The sequence below is a fragment of the Pinus tabuliformis genome, chromosome X, assembly GCF_031772625.1.
Source record: "Pinus tabuliformis cultivar Carrire ecotype Pingquan chromosome X, CPIR1, whole genome shotgun sequence".
Lineage (NCBI taxonomy): Eukaryota > Viridiplantae > Streptophyta > Pinopsida > Pinales > Pinaceae > Pinus > Pinus tabuliformis.
In genome coordinates, this window is record NC_142308.1 from 1,034,428,940 (window position 1) to 1,034,434,889 (window position 5,950).

Sequence of the window (5,950 nt, forward strand, 5' to 3'; positions counted from 1 at the left end):
AACCCTAGTTTCTTGCTACAATTTGACAATTTTTTAGGCTAATCCTATGATTTTCCCTTTTGGACCCCTTCCCCTCACTCAATCTTTGAAATTCCACTTTCCCCTATTTCCTAACATCACTCCATACTTCCAAAAATTTTCTCAAGAATTTAGAAGCCCCTTATCCCCTTCATTTTGCTTAATTTCTACAAATCCCCTGTTCCACACATCGAGATAGGTTTTACTCAAATGATGTTTCTGAGCAAGAAAAAATGAATTTTTAAAACGTGAGAGAGATTTTTGTCCAAAGTATGCCAAGGACGAAAAACCTCCTTCACATTTTACACAAGTGTCATGGTTTTATAGAAGTGTCAAAGATATAGTTACCTCAGGAGAGTTGTTGCACCTCTGGAGTGACCTTAGGAAAATCAAGATTTATCCTAGCTTGGTTGGCCAAATGATTTGTTTGATGCATAAAATGATAATTAGACAAAAATATCTTTCCAAAGAGCTATCATGAGCTCAATTTGGAGTTGAGGAAGACTTTCAAAAGTTGACTGCAACAGCACTCTGCATTTAGGCAGCCTCATTTTGCACATTTTGACCAGTCTTGGGAGATTTATTTTTGACAGGGAAAATGAACTCCAAATTGATAAATTCAAGATTTTTTGGAAATCAGACTCAATAATATTTCCAACGAGCTATCTTGCACCCAACTTGGACACCAGGAAGGCCTCCAAAACTGGCCCTGAAGTGGCGTTGCGCATTAAATTTTTGGCGCTGTGCATTAAACTGATTTTGCCAGTTTTGCTTAAATTTCCAGTTTTTTTCCTAGTTTTCTTGGAAATTGACTTTTTCCTCATTCCTTGGTAAATGATGTATTTTATGTAAATATGGATGAAAAACACCTCATAGGGTAGATACATCAAGTTTCAAGTGGTTTTGTTGATGAATGAATTAGTTTCCTAAGTTTTAGAGGCAAGTTGTTCCATTGCCTACTTTTGTATTCCTAGTTTAGATATGGTTGAAACCACCCCTCTTCTCATGGATTCGATCCCTGATGGCTAGGACAGGTGGTTTGGTGCCTATATTATGTACTTTATTAGTCATTTGTAAAGGTTTGACTCTTGTGAAAGCTCTGAACTTTATTGTATATCTCTACACCAGTTTGCCAAGGTATAAATCCAGGTTTCACAGCTATTTTTGTGGGATTCTTGTGACAGTGAGTTTATGGATTGTTTCTTCTTTGTAATGAGTTTTTCTTATGTTTTATATGTATCCAAATCTATCTTTCTTTTCTAAAACTAAATGAATCAAGGTGAATAGGCAAAATACACTATTGTGCTTTGTCTTGGGAATGCATTTGGTTTTCAATGTTTTCAACTGTTTGACGAGGACTCATAGTTTCTTTATGCCCTCCTCAACTCCTCAGCTGTCTTAAACTACCATCTCAATCCATTTCTAGTACATAAACCCTTGTCTATCTCGCCCCACAGAACATGTGTGTATCCCTGATTTGATTTCCAGGACCCAACTTACCTGCTCCATTTGATCTAGCAACCAAACATCAAAAATCAACCAAAATCCTTTGAGCTACTATACCTAGCCTAAAATATATATTCAACTTAGTCATCTCAAGTCATAATTGCAACCATCCTAACTGAGATTGACAAGGAGAGAGCCCTCTCCCGACCCGATAGGGCTAGCTACTAGGTTAAGCGTGGTTTTTAGTTATCCTTAGATTGCCTCCCTTCAGCCTGAGGTGGATCCGGGCGCTAACAGGTAGGTTTATAGGTAAGCTTCGTTTAAAATGTTTTTCCTGTGGAAGGGTGGGTCACTATGCTGCTAAATGTCATTATAAAGAAAATCATCAGAAAGGGAAGAATTCTCCAAAAGAGAATGTTAAAAGAAGGTTTGATAACAAGAAAAGCTTTTATACTCACAAAGATAGTGAATATTCTTCCAATAACAAGGATGTTGAATCTGATCAAGATTGTTAATTGCTTATGGAATTTGAAGAAAAATGTGTAGATGAATCTAATGATGTTTTTCTAAATGCCCTAGAAGGAAATGAAATCTATATGTATAAGGAAAATACTCTTGTCAAAGAAACAACTCAGCTAAAATTACATCTAGAAGAATATAAATTAGTTGAATTTTTGAAGAAACAAGTTCTAGAAAAGGAAAGACACTGTGAAAATTTAGAACTTGAAATAGTGTGTTGAAGAAAGGAAATTGACAAAACAAGGGCTTTAAATATTATATTTGCTAAGGATCTGAGAATTTAGAAGAAATCATCAAAATAAAATTCTCTCCTCTAATCAAGACACGTCTTGGATACAATTCAAATGGTGAATCATTAAAAACTATAAAATCTTCTGAAAATGGTACATGAAGCTACATCAATATAATAAAAGGAACCAATCGTCAGAATAATAGTTCTCTGCAAAAGAATGAAGGATCAAATACCTCTCAATAAAAATAACCTTACCATAATCAAAGGACAAGATACTCAAGAAGGTATTATAATCCCAAGTATTCCTACTTCAATGGCCAGTGCTTCACTTGTCATAATTTTGGTCACATAGTTGTTCAATGTGATGCTTATAAAACTATTGTGACTCAAGAAGAAAGAAAACGAAAGAATGAGATTGGGGCAAATAAATCTTCTTTTAATGTTTTCTCACCTCTTCAAGATGAAATTGAATTTTCTCTTTCCAATTACTTTGGTCATAAAGACACTGAATGCAGAAGGAGAAAGCGATAATCCTACGAGCATGAATAGAAGACAATAACACCCAAGGTATGGGAAAAGAAAACTACATACTCTGAAAACTGTGGTCTAGATTTGTATGCGAGAGATCAAGAAAATATGTGGTACATTAACAGTGGATGTTCGAAACATATGACATGTGAAAAAGATATTTTTATTTTTATTTTAATGAAATAAAGAAAAAAACATTGTAACTTATGGTAATAACTCAACTGCTTCTATCAAAGGGAAAGGAATCATATTATTAAAGAAAAAGGTCAAGGATGGAAATATTTTATTTGTTGATGAATTAAGAAATAACTTGTTAAGTGTTAGTCAAATGTGTGACCAAGGCCATGAAGTTGTTTTCATATTAAAGAATTACGTGGTAAGAAATATGGACACATGTAAGATCATAATAAAGGGAACAAGAACTTTAGGCAATGTCTATGCCTTGGAAGGAGGCCAAGAACATTGTTACTTAAGAAAACCTGAAGACAGGTGGCTCTAGTACAAAATGTTGGGACACCTTAGCTTTTCTCAATTATACAAATCAAGCAGAATGGGAGTAGTTTGTGACTTTCCCAACATCTCTCCATCTAAAAATATCATCTGTAAATCATGTCAATTTGGTAAGAAACCCAAATTTCAGTTTAATGCTAAAGGAGGTACTACAATTAAGCCACTTGAACTTATTCATATTGATTTGTGTGATCCTATGAGAAAGTAGTCTCCTAGTGGTGAACGATACTTCATATTATTCATTGATGATTTTACAAGAATGTGTTGGCTTGGATTACTAAAAAATAAATATGAAGAATTTGATAAATTTAAAGTATTCAAGGCTCTAGTAGAAAATGAGTTAGATTTGAAAATCAAATGTCTTAGATCTGATAGAGGAGGAGAGTTTATATCAGATGAATTTTTCAATTTCTGTGAACAACATGGAATCAAAAGACAATTTTCTATAGTTAATACTCCTCAACAAAATGGAGTATCAGAAAGGATGAACAAAACAGTCCAACAAATGGCATGTTCCATGCTTGATGAGTTAGTAACACCTCATACCTTCTAGGGGTAAGCAACACATACAACCGTGAATATACTTAAAAAAACTCATGTTCAAGTAAACAATGATAAAACTCCATATGAACTGTGGTTTGGTAAACCTGCAATTGTAAAACACTTTAGAATTTTTGAAAACAAACGTTACATAAAGAAAAATGATGATAAGCTTGGAAAGTTTGAATCTAGAGCTGATGAAGGAATCCTTCTTGGATATTGTTCTAGAAGCAAGGGATATAAATGCTATAATAAAATACTTCAAAAAATTGTTGAATGCATATATGTTTTGATTTATGAAGCATCCACAGGTACCAAAACATAAGCACCAACAGATGACGGATCTCTCCCTACTACAAGCCAAAAGGTTGTAGGATAAGGAAATAGAGAAGCATCAGAAGAAGGAAATGAAAATACTTATACATCAGAAAGGACTCCTTCAAGGTATGGTCAAAAAAATCCTCGTGAATCTCAAATTCTAGGTGTAAAGGAAGAAGGAATACAAAATAGAATAACTCTTGTTGTAACTTCTAGTTACTTAGCCTTATTATCTACAATTGAACCTTAAAATGTGAATCAAGAAAGAAAATATGAATGTTGGGTTAAGGCAATGCATGAGGAAATTGATCAAATAGAAAATAACCATACATGGGAATTAGTACCAAGGCCTCGTGATAAAAATGTTATTGGGAAAAAATGGGTGTTCAAGAACAAACTGAATGAAAATGGAGAAGTAATTGGAAAAAAATCAAGACTCATATGTAAAAACTATGATTAATAGGAAGGGATAGACTTTGAAGAAAAATTTGCACCTGTAGCTAGACTTGAAACCATAATAATGTTTCCTACATTTTCAAGTTTTCATAACTTTAAAGTGTATTAAATGGATGTTAAATATGAATTATTAAATGGGGGTCTAGAAGCATAAGTCTATATTGAACAACCTGAAGGGTTAATTCTTGGCAATGATAAAAATCTTGTGTGCAAAATTATGAAGGAATTGTATGGGTTAAAACAAGCTCCTCGTGTATGGTATTATCTTCTTGATAGGTACCTTTGACAATAAGGGTTCAAAAAGGGGTATGCAAATAGAAACCTATATATCAAAATTGATAAAGATAAACTTGTGTTAGTTTTTGTTTATGTAGATGGCATCATATTTGGAAGTAATGTGAATGTATGAGTTAAGGATTTGCTTCAGTTATGCAGCAAGAATTTGAAATGTCTCTACTTGGTGAACTAACATACTTTCTTGGAATTCAAGTTCAATAGACTAAGAATTGGATCTTTCTTTCTCAAACCAAGTACCTCAAACCAATTTTGAATAAATATGGAATGGAAGATTGCAAGTTGGTATGCATACCAATGGTAACATGATGAAATCTTAGTCAAAATGATGATTCTCCTTCAGTCAATCAACAAGAATACAAATCTATGACTAGAAGCTTGCTCTATCTTACATGTACAAGACCAAACATTATGCACAAAGTTGGAATTGTTGGATGATTTCAAGCAAATCCTAAGGAAAATCATCTCCAAATAGTTAAGAGAATATTCAGGTATCTACAAGACACTTAATATTTTGGTCTATGGTACCCCAAAAGTGAAAATTTTGCGCTTCATGATTACACATATGCAGATTGGGCATGTAATATTGATGATCACAAGCATACTAGTGGAGGAGTATTTTATTTGGGACCTCGCTTGGTTTCATGGCTCGACAAGAAACAAAGCTCCATCACCTTATCGATTGTTGAGGCAGAATATGTTGTTGTTGTATATTGTTGTACACAACTTCTATGGATGATCCAAACATTTCAAGACATTCAAGTCACTTGTCCTCAACCTATGCCTATCCTCTATGACAATACTAGTGCCAGAAGTATCTCTAAGAATCCTATATGCACTCAAAAACCAAGCACATTCCAATCAAATATCATTTTATGAGAGAACAAGTGCTTGAACAAAAGGTCAAACTAGAGTATGTTCCTTCAAAGGAACAAGTTATAGATATATTTACAAAGTCACTTCCATGTGATTCCTTTGAATATCTCAAACAAAAATTAGGAATGATTCTTGCTTCATCACTATGCTAATTATTTTGACAGGTATGTCATGTTTAGGGGGAGATGTGACTATAAATTACTATAATTTACT